This window comes from Eubalaena glacialis, chromosome 12 (genome assembly GCF_028564815.1).
Source record: "Eubalaena glacialis isolate mEubGla1 chromosome 12, mEubGla1.1.hap2.+ XY, whole genome shotgun sequence".
Taxonomy (NCBI): Eukaryota; Metazoa; Chordata; class Mammalia; order Artiodactyla; family Balaenidae; genus Eubalaena; species Eubalaena glacialis.
The window spans coordinates 81,381,677-81,398,324 of NC_083727.1; positions in this window are offsets into that span (position 1 = coordinate 81,381,677).

Sequence of the window (16,648 nt, forward strand, 5' to 3'; positions counted from 1 at the left end):
CGTTTTAGAAACCTTTCCCGATCACACGGTGTACCATCTTGTGGGTTTCCCATGCATGTTTTCGATGTAGGAAGATGCCCTTGAACCTGGAGATTTGGGACCCATGGGATGGGCACCACGCAGTATTACTTTAAAGGGTCTGCGTTTGCTCACCCAACCTCACCAATCCTCTCAGCCCCAAGAGTGTCCAGCCTTATGTCTCATCCAGCTGTGGGTCAAGATATGCTCAATTCAGGTTGCATCAGAGCCCCTGAACGGATTTTGTAAGAATTTCTCTCTCTTTCACTGTCTTTGTTTTACGGGGTTTTTTTAAAGTAATTTATTTTTATAATGGGGTTTAGCTGCTTTTCACTGCTGTGTTTATGCCGCTTTACACCCTCTTGATTCACTTGCAGAGAGATATCAATACATAGGTTTTAAGATTCTTACTAGTCAGATATATTCTTGTGCGGTGAATAGGGGGTGTTGAGTCCAGTTCACTGAGCAGGGAGTAGGTCTTGTCTATTACATATTTGGCTTATGGAACGGTATCTGAGCTAATTTCAAACCCTTGTTTTATGCATCACCCCACCTGACCTTTCCCGTTAAGCAGCCGTAGTGTGTTTTCTAAACGTGTGACTCTGTTCTGTTTTGTAATTCAGTTCAAGGGTAGCGATTTTGACATTCCCTCTATAAGTGATATCTTAGGATAAGTGTCTTTTTCTGTGTGACTTATTTCACTTAGAGTCATCGTACTTAAATCCACTCATCATGCTTGCTGCTACTAGCCTTATGACATTGATTTCATGGCTGAGTGATATTCCATTGTGCATAAGTACCACAACTTGTTTATCCATTTTTCTCTTTCCTGGGCTATTTAAGGTGTACCGAAGTGGAGGTTCTTGTAAACAGAGCAGCCCTACACTTTGGGGTGCCTGTGTCTTGTGGATTTTCAGTTTTCCCAATGTATACGCCCATGAGTGGAAGTGCCCTATGCTCTCTAAGCTGTGTTTATTCCATGTTTCAGGACACACGGTACACTTCTCCAGAGTGGCTGTTGGCAATTTACATCCCGCCCATCAGCGTAGCAAGGCTCCCATGTCTCCATGGCCTGTCCTGCATTTCTGGTTTTCACACTTTTTTCAGCATGGCCCTTTTGACCGATGGCAAGCGAGACTTCTTTGTAGTGCTGATTTGCCTTTCCGGCTTGCTTGGTTGGCCAAAAAGGGCGTATGCGTTTTTTCCTGAATATATTCGGGAAAAAACGCATACGCCCTTTTTGGCCAAGGGCATCATTGTGGACGTTTTGCCGCTTTTCATGTGCTTGAAAGGCGAGTCGCATCTACCTCCTGAAATCTCTTTCCTGCAATTCTGCCTTGCTTTCAAATCCTCTTCGTTGCCTTCCCTCAATATATTTGTGGACGAGAGTTATCATTTATAACTCTGCAGGTTTGTGAATTGCAGTGCCCCTGAGCTCCATTTGTCAACTCGCTTTTTTGGGAGCTGGCCCCAAAAGCGCAGGATTGCTTCAGGCCCTATTCTGGTTCCGGGGGCGCAGGCTGAGCCTGTGGTTCATTCTTCCTCCTGATGGGAAAATAGAGTGACCTGTGCCTGTCCCAACACCTAGAGCTAGTCTCTCATTGGTTCCCCCTCTTCCCGTTCATCCTCAGAACAAATTGCAACCTGTACGAAACAGGAGGTTAACGGTGCTGACTCCCCAAGTAGGGAGATTGTTAGTAAAGCGGCTGGAATGGCGAACCCGAGCACAAGGAGAGGAGAAATGAGGTGCGTTTTAGAAACCTTTCCCGATCACACGGTGTACCATCTTGTGGGTTTCCCGTGCATGTTTTCGATGTAGGAAGATGCCCTTGAACTTGGAGATTTGCGACCCATGGGATGGGTACCACGCAGTACTACTTTATAGGGTCTGCGTTTGCTCACCCAACCTCAACAATCCTCTCAGCCCCAAGAGTGTCCAGCCTTATGTCTCATCCAGCTGTGGGTCAAGATATGGTCAATCCAGGTTGCATCAGAGCCCCTGAATAGATTTTGTAAGAATTTCTCTCTCTTTCACTGTCTTTGTTTTACGGGGTTTTTTTTAAGTAATTTATTTTTATAATGGGGTTTAGCTGCTTTTCACTGCTGTGTTTATGCCGCTTTACACCCTCTTGATTCACCTCCAGAGAGATATCAATACATAGGTTTTAAGATTCTTACTAGTCAGATATATTCTTGTGCGGTGAATAGGGGGTGTTGAGTCCAGTTCACTGAGCAGGGAGTAGGTCTTGTCTATTACATATTTGGCTTATGGAACGGTATCTGAGCTAATTTCAAACCCTTGTTTTATGCATCACCCCACCTGACCTTTCCCATTAAGCAGCCGTAGTGTGTTTTCTAAACGTGTGACTCTGTTCTGTTTTGTAATTCAGTTCAAGGGTAGCGATTTTGACATTCCCTCTATAAGTGATATCTTAGGATAAGTGTCTTTTTCTGTGTGACTTATTTCACTTAGAGTCATCGTACTTAAATCCACTCATCATGCTTGCTGCTACTAGCCTTATGACATTGATTTCATGGCTGAGTGATATTCCATTGTGCATAAGTACCACAACTTGTTTATCCATTTTTCTCTTTCCTGGGCTATTTAAAGTGTACCGAAGTGGAGGTTCTTGTAAACAGAGCAGCCCTACACTTTGGGGTGCCTGTGTCTTGTGGATTTTCAGTTTTCCCAATGTATACGCCCATGAGTGGAAGTGCCCTATGCTCTCTAAGCTGCGTTTATTACATGTTTCAGAACACACGGTACACTTCTCCAGAGTGGCTGTTGACCAGTTACATCCCACCCATCAGCGTAGCAAGGCTCCCATGTCTCCATGGCCTGTCCTGCATTTCTGGTTTTCACACTTTTTTCAGCATGGCCCTTTTGACCGATGGCAAGCGAGACTTCTTTGTAGTGCTGATTTGCCTTTCCGGCTTGCTTGGTTGACCAAAAAGGGCGTATGCGTGTTTTCCTGAATATATTCAGGAAAAGACGCATACGCCCTTTTTGGCCAAGGGCATCATTGTGGACGTTTTGCCGCTTTTCATGTGCTTGAAAGGCGAGTCGCATCTACCTCCTGAAATCTGTTTCCTGCAATTCTGCCTTGCTTTCAAATCCTCTTCGTTGCCTTCCCTCAATATATTTGTGGACGAGAGTTATCATTTATAACTCTGCAGGTTTGTGAATTGCAGTGCCCCTGAGCTCCATTTGTCAACTCGCTTTTTTGGGAGCTGGCCCCAAAAGCGCAGGATTGCTTCAGGCCCTATTCTGGTTCCGGGGGCGCAGGCTGAGCCTGTGGTTCATTCTTCCTCCTGATGGGAAAATAGAGTGACCTGTGCCTGTCCCAAAACCTAGAGCTAGTCTCTCATTGGTTCCCCCTCTTCCCGTTCATCCTCAGAACAAATTGCAACCTGTACGAAACAGGAGGTTAACGGTGCTGACTCCCCAAGTAGGGAGATTGTTAGTAAAGCGGCTGGAATGGCGAACCCGAGCACAAGGAGAGGAGAAATGAGGTGCGTTTTAGAAACCTTTCCCGATCACACGGTGTACCATCTTGTGGGTTTCCCATGCATGTTTTCGATGTAGGAAGATGCCCTTGAACCTGGAGATTTGGGACCCATGGGATGGGCACCACGCAGTATTACTTTAAAGGGTCTGCGTTTGCTCACCCAACCTCACCAATCCTCTCAGCCCCAAGAGTGTCCAGCCTTATGTCTCATCCAGCTGTGGGTCAAGATATGCTCAATTCAGGTTGCATCAGAGCCCCTGAACGGATTTTGTAAGAATTTCTCTCTCTTTCACTGTCTTTGTTTTACGGGGTTTTTTTAAAGTAATTTATTTTTATAATGGGGTTTAGCTGCTTTTCACTGCTGTGTTTATGCCGCTTTACACCCTCTTGATTCACTTGCAGAGAGATATCAATACATAGGTTTTAAGATTCTTACTAGTCAGATATATTCTTGTGCGGTGAATAGGGGGTGTTGAGTCCAGTTCACTGAGCAGGGAGTAGGTCTTGTCTATTACATATTTGGCTTATGGAACGGTATCTGAGCTAATTTCAAACCCTTGTTTTATGCATCACCCCACCTGACCTTTCCCGTTAAGCAGCCGTAGTGTGTTTTCTAAACGTGTGACTCTGTTCTGTTTTGTAATTCAGTTCAAGGGTAGCGATTTTGACATTCCCTCTATAAGTGATGTCTTAGGATAAGTGTCTTTTTCTGTGTGACTTATTTCACTTAGAGTCATCGTACTTAAATCCACTCATCATGCTTGCTGCTACTAGCCTTATGACATTGATTTCATGGCTGAGTGATATTCCATTGTGCATAAGTACCACAACTTGTTTATCCATTTTTCTCTTTCCTGGGCTATTTAAAGTGTACCGAAGTGGAGGTTCTTGTAAACAGAGCAGCCCTACACTTTGGGGTGCCTGTGTCTTGTGGATTTTCAGTTTTCCCAATGTATACGCCCATGAGTGGAAGTGCCCTATGCTCTCTAAGCTGCGTTTATTACATGTTTCAGAACACACGGTACACTTCTCCAGAGTGGCTGTTGGCCATTTACATCCCGCCCATCAGCGTAGCAAGGCTCCCATGTCTCCATGGCCTGTCCTGCATTTCTGGTTTTCACACTTTTTTCAGCATGGCCCTTTTGACCGATGGCAAGCGAGACTTCTTTGTAGTGCTGATTTGCCTTTCCGGCTTGCTTGGTTGGCCAAAAAGGGCGTATGCATTTTTTCCTGAATATATTCAGGAAAAAACGCATACGCCCTTTTTGGCCAAGGGCATCATTGTGGACGTTTTGCCGCTTTTCATGTGCTTGAGAGGCGAGTCGCATCTACCTCCTGAAATCTGTTTCCTGCAATTCTGCCTTGCTTTCAAATCCTCTTCGTTGCCTTCCCTCAATATATTTGTGGACGAGAGTTATCATTTATAACTCTGCAGGTTTGTGAATTGCAGTGCCCCTGAGCTCCATTTGTCAACTCGCTTTTTTGGGAGCTGGCCCCAAAAGCGCAGGATTGCTTCAGGCCCTATTCTGGTTCCGGGGGCGCAGGCTGAGCCTGTGGTTCATTCTTCCTCCTGATGGGAAAATAGAGTGACCTGTGCCTGTCCCAACCACTAGAGCTAGTCTCTCATTGGTTCCCCCTCTTCCCGTTCATCCTCAGAACAAATTGCAACCTGTACGAAACAGGAGGTTAACGGTGCTGACTCCCCAAGTAGAGAGATTGTTAGTAAAGCGGCTGGAATGGCGAACCCGAGCACAAGGAGAGGAGAAATGAGGTGCGTTTTAGAAACCTTTCCCGATCACACGGTGTACCATCTTGTGGGTTTCCCATGCATGTTTTCGATGTAGGAAGATGCCCTTGAACCTGGAGATTTGGGACCCATGGGATGGGCACCACGCAGTATTACTTTAAAGGGTCTGCGTTTGCTCACCCAACCTCACCAATCCTCTCAGCCCCAAGAGTGTCCAGCCTTATGTCTCATCCAGCTGTGGGTCAAGATATGCTCAATCCAGGTTGCATCAGAGCCCCTGAACGGATTTTGTAAGAATTTCTCTCTCTTTCACTGTCTTTGTTTTACGGTTTTTTTTTAAGTAATTTATTTTTATAATGGGGTTTAGCTGCTTTTCACTGCTGTGTTTATGCCGCTTTACACCCTCTTGATTCACTTGCAGAGAGATATCAATACATAGGTTTTAAGATTCTTACTAGTCAGATATATTCTTGTGCGGTGAATAGGGGGTGTTGAGTCCAGTTCACTGAGCAGGGAGTAGGTCTTGTCTATTACATATTTGGCTTATGGAACGGTATCTGAGCTAATTTCAAACCCTTGTTTTATGCATCACCCCACCTGACCTTTCCCGTTAAGCAGCCGTAGTGTGTTTTCTAAACGTGTGACTCTGTTCTGTTTTGTAATTCAGTTCAAGGGTAGCGATTTTGACATTCCCTCTATAAGTGATATCTTAGGATAAGTGTCTTTTTCTGTGTGACTTATTTCACTTAGAGTCATCGTACTTAAATCCACTCATCATGCTTGCTGCTACTAGCCTTATGACATTGATTTCATGGCTGAGTGATATTCCATTGTGCATAAGTACCACAACTTGTTTATCCATTTTTCTCTTTCCTGGGCTATTTAAAGTGTACCGAAGTGGAGGTTCTTGTAAACAGAGCAGCCCTACACTTTGGGGTGCCTGTGTCTTGTGGATTTTCAGTTTTCCCAATGTATACGCCCATGAGTGGAAGTGCCCTATGCTCTCTAAGCTGCGTTTATTACATGTTTCAGAACACACGGTACACTTCTCCAGAGTGGCTGTTGACCAGTTACATCCCACCCATCAGCGTAGCAAGGCTCCCATGTCTCCATGGCCTGTCCTGCATTTCTGGTTTTCACACTTTTTTCAGCATGGCCCTTTTGACCGATGGCAAGTGAGACTTCTTTGTAGTGCTGATTTGCCTTTCCGGCTTGCTTGGTTGGCCAAAAAGGGCGTATGCGTGTTTTCCTGAATATATTCAGGAAAAGACGCATACGCCCTTTTTGGCCAAGGGCATCATTGTGGACGTTTTGCCGCTTTTCATGTGCTTGAAAGGCGAGTCGCATCTACCTCCTGAAATCTGTTTCCTGCAATTCTGCCTTGCTTTCAAATCCTCTTCGTTGCCTTCCCTTAATATATTTGTGGACGAGAGTTATCATTTATAACTCTGCAGGTTTGTGAATTGCAGTGCCCCTGAGTTCCATTTGTCAACTCGCTTTTTTGGGAGCTGGCCCCAAAAGCGCAGGATTGCTTCAGGCCCTATTCTGGTTCCGGGGGCGCAGGCTGAGCCTGTGGTTCATTCTTCCTCCTGATGGGAAAATAGAGTGACCTGTGCCTGTCCCAAAACCTAGAGCTAGTCTCTCATTGGTTCCCCCTCTTCCCGTTCATCCTCAGAACAAATTGCAACCTGTACGAAACAGGAGGTTAACGGTGCTGACTCCCCAAGTAGGGAGATTGTTAGTAAAGCGGCTGGAATGGCGAACCCGAGCACAAGGAGAGGAGAAATGAGGTGCGTTTTAGAAACCTTTCCCGATCACACGGTGTACCATCTTGTGGGTTTCCCATGCATGTTTTCGATGTAGGAAGATGCCCTTGAACCTGGAGATTTGGGACCCATGGGATGGGCACCACGCAGTATTACTTTAAAGGGTCTGCGTTTGCTCACCCAACCTCACCAATCCTCTCAGCCCCAAGAGTGTCCAGCCTTATGTCTCATCCAGCTGTGGGTCAAGATATGCTCAATCCAGGTTGCATCAGAGCCCCTGAACGGATTTTGTAAGAATTTCTCTCTCTTTCACTGTCTTTGTTTTACGGGGTTTTTTTTAAGTAATTTATTTTTATAATGGGGTTTAGCTGCTTTTCACTGCTGTGTTTATGCCGCTTTACACCCTCTTGATTCACTTGCAGAGAGATATCAATACATAGGTTTTAAGATTCTTACTAGTCAGATATATTCTTGTGCGGTGAATAGGGGGTGTTGAGTCCAGTTCACTGAGCAGGGAGTAGGTCTTGTCTATTACATATTTGGCTTATGGAACGGTATCTGAGCTAATTTCAAACCCTTGTTTTATGCATCACCCCACCTGACCTTTCCCGTTAAGCAGCCGTAGTGTGTTTTCTAAACGTGTGACTCTGTTCTGTTTTGTAATTCAGTTCAAGGGTAGCGATTTTGACATTCCCTCTATAAGTGATATCTTAGGATAAGTGTCTTTTTCTGTGTGACTTATTTCACTTAGAGTCATCGTACCTAAATCCACTCATCATGCTTGCTGCTACTAGCCTTATGACATTGATTTCATGGCTGAGTGATATTCCATTGTGCATAAGTACCACAACTTGTTTATCCATTTTTCTCTTTCCTGGGCTATTTAAGGTGTACCGAAGTGGAGGTTCTTGTAAACAGAGCAGCCCTACACTTTGGGGTGCCTGTGTCTTGTGGATTTTCAGTTTTCCCAATGTATACGCCCATGAGTGGAAGTGCCCTATGCTCTCTAAGCTGTGTTTATTACATGTTTCAGGACACACGGTACACTTCTCCAGAGTGGCTGTTGGCCATTTACATCCCGCCCATCAGCGTAGCAAGGCTCCCATGTCTCCATGGCCTGTCCTGCATTTCTGGTTTTCACACTTTTTTCAGCATGGCCCTTTTGACCGATGGCAAGCGAGACTTCTTTGTAGTGCTGATTTGCCTTTCCGGCTTGCTTGGTTGGCCAAAAAGGGCGTATGCGTTTTTTCCTGAATATATTCGGGAAAAAACGCATACGCCCTTTTTGGCCAAAGGCATCATTGTGGACGTTTTGCCGCTTTTCATGTGCTTGAAAGGCGAGTCGCATCTACCTCCTGAAATCTCTTTCCTGCAATTCTGCCTTGCTTTCAAATCCTCTTCGTTGCCTTCCCTCAATATATTTGTGGACGAGAGTTATCATTTATAACTCTGCAGGTTTGTGAATTGCAGTGCCCCGGAGCTCCATTTGTCAACTCGCTTTTTTGGGAGCTGGCCCCAAAAGCGCAGGATTGCTTCAGGCCCTATTCTGGTTCCGGGGGCGCAGGCTGAGCCTGTGGTTCATTCTTCCTCCTGATGGGAAAATAGAGTGACCTGTGCCTGTCCCAACACCTAGAGCTAGTCTCTCATTGGTTCCCCCTCTTCCCGTTCATCCTCAGAACAAATTGCAACCTGTACGAAACAGGAGGTTAACGGTGCTGACTCCCCAAGTAGGGAGATTGTTAGTAAAGCGGCTGGAATGGCGAACCCGAGCACAAGGAGAGGAGAAATGAGGTGCGTTTTAGAAACCTTTCCCGATCACACGGTGTACCATCTTGTGGGTTTCCCGTGCATGTTTTCGATGTAGGAAGATGCCCTTGAACTTGGAGATTTGCGACCCATGGGATGGGTACCACGCAGTACTACTTTATAGGGTCTGCGTTTGCTCACCCAACCTCAACAATCCTCTCAGCCCCAAGAGTGTCCAGCCTTATGTCTCATCCAGCTGTGGGTCAAGATATGGTCAATCCAGGTTGCATCAGAGCCCCTGAATAGATTTTGTAAGAATTTCTCTCTCTTTCACTGTCTTTGTTTTACGGGTTTTTTTTTAAGTAATTTATTTTTATAATGGGGTTTAGCTGCTTTTCACTGCTGTGTTTATGCCGCTTTACACCCTCTTGATTCACCTCCAGAGAGATATCAATACATAGGTTTTAAGATTCTTACTAGTCAGATATATTCTTGTGCGGTGAATAGGGGGTGTTGAGTCCAGTTCACTGAGCAGGGAGTAGGTCTTGTCTATTACATATTTGGCTTATGGAACGGTATCTGAGCTAATTTCAAACCCTTGTTTTATGCATCACCCCACCTGACCTTTCCCGTTAAGCAGCCGTAGTGTGTTTTCTAAACGTGTGACTCTGTTCTGTTTTGTAATTCAGTTCAAGGGTAGCGATTTTGACATTCCCTCTATAAGTGATATCTTAGGATAAGTGTCTTTTTCTGTGTGACTTATTTCACTTAGAGTCATCGTACTTAAATCCACTCATCATGCTTGCTGCTACTAGCCTTATGACATTGATTTCATGGCTGAGTGATATTCCATTGTGCATAAGTACCACAACTTGTTTATCCATTTTTCTCTTTCCTGGGCTATTTAAAGTGTACCGAAGTGGAGGTTCTTGTAAACAGAGCAGCCCTACACTTTGGGGTGCCTGTGTCTTGTGGATTTTCAGTTTTCCCAATGTATACGCCCATGAGTGGAAGTGCCCTATGCTCTCTAAGCTGCGTTTATTACATGTTTCAGAACACACGGTACACTTCTCCAGAGTGGCTGTTGACCAGTTACATCCCACCCATCAGCGTAGCAAGGCTCCCATGTCTCCATGGCCTGTCCTGCATTTCTGGTTTTCACACTTTTTTCAGCATGGCCCTTTTGACCGATGGCAAGCGAGACTTCTTTGTAGTGCTGATTTGCCTTTCCGGCTTGCTTGGTTGACCAAAAAGGGCGTATGCGTGTTTTCCTGAATATATTCAGGAAAAGACGCATACGCCCTTTTTGGCCAAGGGCATCATTGTGGACGTTTTGCCGCTTTTCATGTGCTTGAAAGGCGAGTCGCATCTACCTCCTGAAATCTGTTTCCTGCAATTCTGCCTTGCTTTCAAATCCTCTTCGTTGCCTTCCCTCAATATATTTGTGGACGAGAGTTATCATTTATAACTCTGCAGGTTTGTGAATTGCAGTGCCCCTGAGCTCCATTTGTCAACTCGCTTTTTTGGGAGCTGGCCCCAAAAGCGCAGGATTGCTTCAGGCCCTATTCTGGTTCCGGGGGCGCAGGCTGAGCCTGTGGTTCATTCTTCCTCCTGATGGGAAAATAGAGTGACCTGTGCCTGTCCCAAAACCTAGAGCTAGTCTCTCATTGGTTCCCCCTCTTCCCGTTCATCCTCAGAACAAATTGCAACCTGTACGAAACAGGAGGTTAACGGTGCTGACTCCCCAAGTAGGGAGATTGTTAGTAAAGCGGCTGGAATGGCGAACCCGAGCACAAGGAGAGGAGAAATGAGGTGCGTTTTAGAAACCTTTCCCGATCACACGGTGTACCATCTTGTGGGTTTCCCATGCATGTTTTCGATGTAGGAAGATGCCCTTGAACCTGGAGATTTGGGACCCATGGGATGGGCACCACGCAGTATTACTTTAAAGGGTCTGCGTTTGCTCACCCAACCTCACCAATCCTCTCAGCCCCAAGAGTGTCCAGCCTTATGTCTCATCCAGCTGTGGGTCAAGATATGCTCAATTCAGGTTGCATCAGAGCCCCTGAACGGATTTTGTAAGAATTTCTCTCTCTTTCACTGTCTTTGTTTTACGGGGTTTTTTTAAAGTAATTTATTTTTATAATGGGGTTTAGCTGCTTTTCACTGCTGTGTTTATGCCGCTTTACACCCTCTTGATTCACTTGCAGAGAGATATCAATACATAGGTTTTAAGATTCTTACTAGTCAGATATATTCTTGTGCGGTGAATAGGGGGTGTTGAGTCCAGTTCACTGAGCAGGGAGTAGGTCTTGTCTATTACATATTTGGCTTATGGAACGGTATCTGAGCTAATTTCAAACCCTTGTTTTATGCATCACCCCACCTGACCTTTCCCGTTAAGCAGCCGTAGTGTGTTTTCTAAACGTGTGACTCTGTTCTGTTTTGTAATTCAGTTCAAGGGTAGCGATTTTGACATTCCCTCTATAAGTGATATCTTAGGATAAGTGTCTTTTTCTGTGTGACTTATTTCACTTAGAGTCATCGTACTTAAATCCACTCATCATGCTTGCTGCTACTAGCCTTATGACATTGATTTCATGGCTGAGTGATATTCCATTGTGCATAAGTACCACAACTTGTTTATCCATTTTTCTCTTTCCTGGGCTATTTAAAGTGTACCGAAGTGGAGGTTCTTGTAAACAGAGCAGCCCTACACTTTGGGGTGCCTGTGTCTTGTGGATTTTCAGTTTTCCCAATGTATACGCCCATGAGTGGAAGTGCCCTATGCTCTCTAAGCTGCGTTTATTACATGTTTCAGAACACACGGTACACTTCTCCAGAGTGGCTGTTGGCCATTTACATCCCGCCCATCAGCGTAGCAAGGCTCCCATGTCTCCATGGCCTGTCCTGCATTTCTGGTTTTCACACTTTTTTCAGCATGGCCCTTTTGACCGATGGCAAGCGAGACTTCTTTGTAGTGCTGATTTGCCTTTCCGGCTTGCTTGGTTGGCCAAAAAGGGCGTATGCATTTTTTCCTGAATATATTCAGGAAAAAACGCATACGCCCTTTTTGGCCAAGGGCATCATTGTGGACGTTTTGCCGCTTTTCATGTGCTTGAAAGGCGAGTCGCATCTACCTCCTGAAATCTGTTTCCTGCAATTCTGCCTTGCTTTCAAATCCTCTTCGTTGCCTTCCCTCAATATATTTGTGGACGAGAGTTATCATTTATAACTCTGCAGGTTTGTGAATTGCAGTGCCCCTGAGCTCCATTTGTCAACTCGCTTTTTTGGGAGCTGGCCCCAAAAGCGCAGGATTGCTTCAGGCCCTATTCTGGTTCCGGGGGCGCAGGCTGAGCCTGTGGTTCATTCTTCCTCCTGATGGGAAAATAGAGTGACCTGTGCCTGTCCCAACCACTAGAGCTAGTCTCTCATTGGTTCCCCCTCTTCCCGTTCATCCTCAGAACAAATTGCAACCTGTACGAAACAGGAGGTTAACGGTGCTGACTCCCCAAGTAGAGAGATTGTTAGTAAAGCGGCTGGAATGGCGAACCCGAGCACAAGGAGAGGAGAAATGAGGTGCGTTTTAGAAACCTTTCCCGATCACACGGTGTACCATCTTGTGGGTTTCCCATGCATGTTTTCGATGTAGGAAGATGCCCTTGAACCTGGAGATTTGGGACCCATGGGATGGGCACCACGCAGTATTACTTTAAAGGGTCTGCGTTTGCTCACCCAACCTCACCAATCCTCTCAGCCCCAAGAGTGTCCAGCCTTATGTCTCATCCAGCTGTGGGTCAAGATATGCTCAATCCAGGTTGCATCAGAGCCCCTGAACGGATTTTGTAAGAATTTCTCTCTCTTTCACTGTCTTTGTTTTACGGTTTTTTTTTAAGTAATTTATTTTTATAATGGGGTTTAGCTGCTTTTCACTGCTGTGTTTATGCCGCTTTACACCCTCTTGATTCACTTGCAGAGAGATATCAATACATAGGTTTTAAGATTCTTACTAGTCAGATATATTCTTGTGCGGTGAATAGGGGGTGTTGAGTCCAGTTCACTGAGCAGGGAGTAGGTCTTGTCTATTACATATTTGGCTTATGGAACGGTATCTGAGCTAATTTCAAACCCTTGTTTTATGCATCACCCCACCTGACCTTTCCCGTTAAGCAGCCGTAGTGTGTTTTCTAAACGTGTGACTCTGTTCTGTTTTGTAATTCAGTTCAAGGGTAGCGATTTTGACATTCCCTCTATAAGTGATATCTTAGGATAAGTGTCTTTTTCTGTGTGACTTATTTCACTTAGAGTCATCGTACTTAAATCCACTCATCATGCTTGCTGCTACTAGCCTTATGACATTGATTTCATGGCTGAGTGATATTCCATTGTGCATAAGTACCACAACTTGTTTATCCATTTTTCTCTTTCCTGGGCTATTTAAAGTGTACCGAAGTGGAGGTTCTTGTAAACAGAGCAGCCCTACACTTTGGGGTGCCTGTGTCTTGTGGATTTTCAGTTTTCCCAATGTATACGCCCATGAGTGGAAGTGCCCTATGCTCTCTAAGCTGCGTTTATTACATGTTTCAGAACACACGGTACACTTCTCCAGAGTGGCTGTTGACTAGTTACATCCCACCCATCAGCGTAGCAAGGCTCCCATGTCTCCATGGCCTGTCCTGCATTTCTGGTTTTCACACTTTTTTCAGCATGGCCCTTTTGACCGATGGCAAGTGAGACTTCTTTGTAGTGCTGATTTGCCTTTCCGGCTTGCTTGGTTGGCCAAAAAGGGCGTATGCGTGTTTTCCTGAATATATTCAGGAAAAGACGCATACGCCCTTTTTGGCCAAGGGCATCATTGTGGACGTTTTGCCGCTTTTCATGTGCTTGAAAGGCGAGTCGCATCTACCTCCTGAAATCTGTTTCCTGCAATTCTGCCTTGCTTTCAAATCCTCTTCGTTGCCTTCCCTTAATATATTTGTGGACGAGAGTTATCATTTATAACTCTGCAGGTTTGTGAATTGCAGTGCCCCTGAGTTCCATTTGTCAACTCGCTTTTTTGGGAGCTGGCCCCAAAAGCGCAGGATTGCTTCAGGCCCTATTCTGGTTCCGGGGGCGCAGGCTGAGCCTGTGGTTCATTCTTCCTCCTGATGGGAAAATAGAGTGACCTGTGCCTGTCCCAAAACCTAGAGCTAGTCTCTCATTGGTTCCCCCTCTTCCCGTTCATCCTCAGAACAAATTGCAACCTGTACGAAACAGGAGGTTAACGGTGCTGACTCCCCAAGTAGGGAGATTGTTAGTAAAGCGGCTGGAATGGCGAACCCGAGCACAAGGAGAGGAGAAATGAGGTGCGTTTTAGAAACCTTTCCCGATCACACGGTGTACCATCTTGTGGGTTTCCCATGCATGTTTTCGATGTAGGAAGATGCCCTTGAACCTGGAGATTTGGGACCCATGGGATGGGCACCACGCAGTATTACTTTAAAGGGTCTGCGTTTGCTCACCCAACCTCACCAATCCTCTCAGCCCCAAGAGTGTCCAGCCTTATGTCTCATCCAGCTGTGGGTCAAGATATGCTCAATCCAGGTTGCATCAGAGCCCCTGAACGGATTTTGTAAGAATTTCTCTCTCTTTCACTGTCTTTGTTTTACGGGGTTTTTTTTAAGTAATTTATTTTTATAATGGGGTTTAGCTGCTTTTCACTGCTGTGTTTATGCCGCTTTACACCCTCTTGATTCACTTGCAGAGAGATATCAATACATAGGTTTTAAGATTCTTACTAGTCAGATATATTCTTGTGCGGTGAATAGGGGGTGTTGAGTCCAGTTCACTGAGCAGGGAGTAGGTCTTGTCTATTACATATTTGGCTTATGGAACGGTATCTGAGCTAATTTCAAACCCTTGTTTTATGCATCACCCCACCTGACCTTTCCCGTTAAGCAGCCGTAGTGTGTTTTCTAAACGTGTGACTCTGTTCTGTTTTGTAATTCAGTTCAAGGGTAGCGATTTTGACATTCCCTCTATAAGTGATATCTTAGGATAAGTGTCTTTTTCTGTGTGACTTATTTCACTTAGAGTCATCGTACCTAAATCCACTCATCATGCTTGCTGCTACTAGCCTTATGACATTGATTTCATGGCTGAGTGATATTCCATTGTGCATAAGTACCACAACTTGTTTATCCATTTTTCTCTTTCCTGGGCTATTTAAGGTGTACCGAAGTGGAGGTTCTTGTAAACAGAGCAGCCCTACACTTTGGGGTGCCTGTGTCTTGTGGATTTTCAGTTTTCCCAATGTATACGCCCATGAGTGGAAGTGCCCTATGCTCTCTAAGCTGTGTTTATTACATGTTTCAGGACACACGGTACACTTCTCCAGAGTGGCTGTTGGCCATTTACATCCCGCCCATCAGCGTAGCAAGGCTCGCATGTCTCCATGGCCTGTCCTGCATTTCTGGTTTTCACACTTTTTTCAGCATGGCCCTTCTGACCGATGGCAAGCGAGACTTGTTTGTAGTGCTGATTTGCCTTTCCGGCTTGCTTGGTTGGCCAAAAAGGGCGTATGCGTGTTTTCCTGAATATATTCGGGAAAAAACGCATACGCCCTTTTTGGCCAAGGGCATCATTGTGGACGTTTTGCCGCTTTTCATGTGCTTGAAAGGCGAGTCGCATCTACCTCCTGAAATCTCTTTCCTGCAATTCTGCCTTGCTTTCAAATCCTCTTCGTTGCCTTCCCTCAATATATTTGTGGACGAGAGTTATCATTTATAACTCTGCAGGTTTGTGAATTGCAGTGCCCCTGAGCTCCATTTGTCAACTCGCTTTTTTGGGAGCTGGCCCCAAAAGCGCAGGATTGCTTCAGGCCCTATTCTGGTTCCGGGGGCGCAGGCTGAGCCTGTGGTTCATTCTTCCTCCTGATGGGAAAATAGAGTGACCTGTGCCTGTCCCAACACCTAGAGCTAGTCTCTCATTGGTTCCCCCTCTTCCCGTTCATCCTCAGAACAAATTGCAACCTGTACGAAACAGGAGGTTAACGGTGCTGACTCCCCAAGTAGGGAGATTGTTAGTAAAGCGGCTGGAATGGCGAACCCGAGCACAAGGAGAGGAGAAATGAGGTGCGTTTTAGAAACCTTTCCCGATCACACGGTGTACCATCTTGTGGGTTTCCCATGCATGTTTTCGATGTAGGAAGATGCCCTTGAACTTGGAGATTTGCGACCCATGGGATGGGTACCACGCAGTACTACTTTATAGGGTCTGCGTTTGCTCACCCAACCTCAACAATCCTCTCAGCCCCAAGAGTGTCCAGCCTTATGTCTCATCCAGCTGTGGGTCAAGATATGGTCAATCCAGGTTGCATCAGAGCCCCTGAATAGATTTTGTAAGAATTTCTCTCTCTTTCACTGTCTTTGTTTTACGGGGTTTTTTTTAAGTAATTTATTTTTATAATGGGGTTTAGCTGCTTTTCACTGCTGTGTTTATGCCGCTTTACACCCTCTTGATTCACCTCCAGAGAGATATCAATACATAGGTTTTAAGATTCTTACTAGTCAGATATATTCTTGTGCGGTGAATAGGGGGTGTTGAGTCCAGTTCACTGAGCAGGGAGTAGGTCTTGTCTATTACATATTTGGCTTATGGAACGGTATCTGAGCTAATTTCAAACCCTTGTTTTATGCATCACCCCACCTGACCTTTCCCGTTAAGCAGCCGTAGTGTGTTTTCTAAACGTGTGACTCTGTTCTGTTTTGTAATTCAGTTCAAGGGTAGCGATTTTGACATTCCCTCTATAAGTGATATCTTAGGATAAGTGTCTTTTTCTGTGTGACTTATTTCACTTAGAGTCATCGTACTTAAATCCACTC